At 35.7% G+C, this 1301-nt stretch overlaps 1 long non-coding RNA gene across 1 annotated transcript in view; it reads right to left on the bottom strand.

The window, feature by feature from the left end:
* Positions 1-343: 343 nt before the first annotated feature.
* Positions 344-1301, bottom strand: part of LOC127176518 (uncharacterized) — a 10418-nt gene continuing 9460 nt past the window's right edge. Inside the window, exon 3 of the long non-coding RNA XR_007829111.1 lies at positions 344-494. This is a non-coding gene — a long non-coding RNA (uncharacterized LOC127176518). The remainder of the gene's footprint in view (positions 495-1301) is intronic.

The raw sequence follows: 1301 nt of genomic DNA, 5'->3' as shown, positions 1-1301 counted from the left end.
AGTAATGCATTACTTTCCATAAAAAGTAACATAATCAGTTACTTTTTTAGGGAGTACCTCAATATTGTAATGCATTACTTTTAAAAGTAACTTTCCCCAACACTGCATTTTAGTATGGTGTTTGCTACCCAGAGTACAGTGCATCAACAATTTACAGCCATGAAAGCATTTTAAGCGTGCAAGAATATATATGGGGAGAGAAAAAAAAAAAAAAAAAAAAAAAAGATGCATCTTGAGGGCTGGATTGGGAATCAATGCCCTAAGAGAGAACTTGATTTATCTTAAAAATATCTAAAAATTAAACTATCTTAAAATTAGCAAAAACAACAACAAGTGTCTCATAACCATTACCCCAGGGCATGTGGGTGGTGGCAAACAAGCCACTGACCCTCTCACATTGACATGCAGGGTTGATGATCATCATTCTGCACCACTGTCCTAATCTTCTGCTCACTTCCTGTCTGGCAGTATATTTATTCCCATCAGTGGTGAAACTGAAACAATCATAAAACACACACAAGACAAAACCTGTTATTCATAGCACCAAGAAAAATGAACGGACAGCATTGGGAAAATAAAAATTCTGTAGCGTAGATGAAACCCGCTGTTCTTCAAAAAAAATCCTTCAGGTCCCACAAATTCTTTGGTTATTCAGCATTTTAATGTATTTGAACCCTCTGCAACAATGACTGTATGATTTTGAGATCCATCTTTTAACACTGAGGACAACTGAGGGACTCATATGCAACTATTACAGAAGGTTCAAATGCTCGCTGATGCTCCAGAAAAGATTAAATTAGAGTAAATTTAACTTTTGTCTTCTGCCAAACATGCAAGTAGAGTATCTTCTGTAGCTTCTGAAGGGCAGTTCTGAATGAAAAAAAATGATATTTAGGCAAAATAAGAAAAATGTACATATCTTCAAAAGTTTTCACCCCTGGCACTTATTGGATCATTTTTCCTTCTGGAGCATCAGTGAGCGTTTGAACCTTCACTAATGGTTGCATGAGTCCCTCAGTTGTTCTCAGTATGAAAAGATGGATCTCAAAATCATACAGTCATTGTTGGAAAGGGTTCAAATACACAAAAATGCCTGCAAAACTAAAAAAAAAAAAAAAAAAAAAAAAAAAAAAAGAATTTGTGGGACCTGCAAGATTTCAGCGGGCAGGTTAACTGTTCAGGACAAACAAGGGACTCATGAACAACTCTCACTAAACAACAACAACAACAACAACAACAACAAGGCTCTGGATCATTCAGGTAACAGCACAGTATTAAGAATCAAGTGTATGAAAACTTTT

Source organism: Labeo rohita, chromosome 14 (genome assembly GCF_022985175.1).
Source record: "Labeo rohita strain BAU-BD-2019 chromosome 14, IGBB_LRoh.1.0, whole genome shotgun sequence".
In the NCBI taxonomy this organism is placed as follows: domain Eukaryota; kingdom Metazoa; phylum Chordata; class Actinopteri; order Cypriniformes; family Cyprinidae; genus Labeo; species Labeo rohita.
The sequence above is the reverse complement of the archived record's forward strand: the minus strand, read 5'-3'. Positions and strand labels throughout refer to the sequence as shown.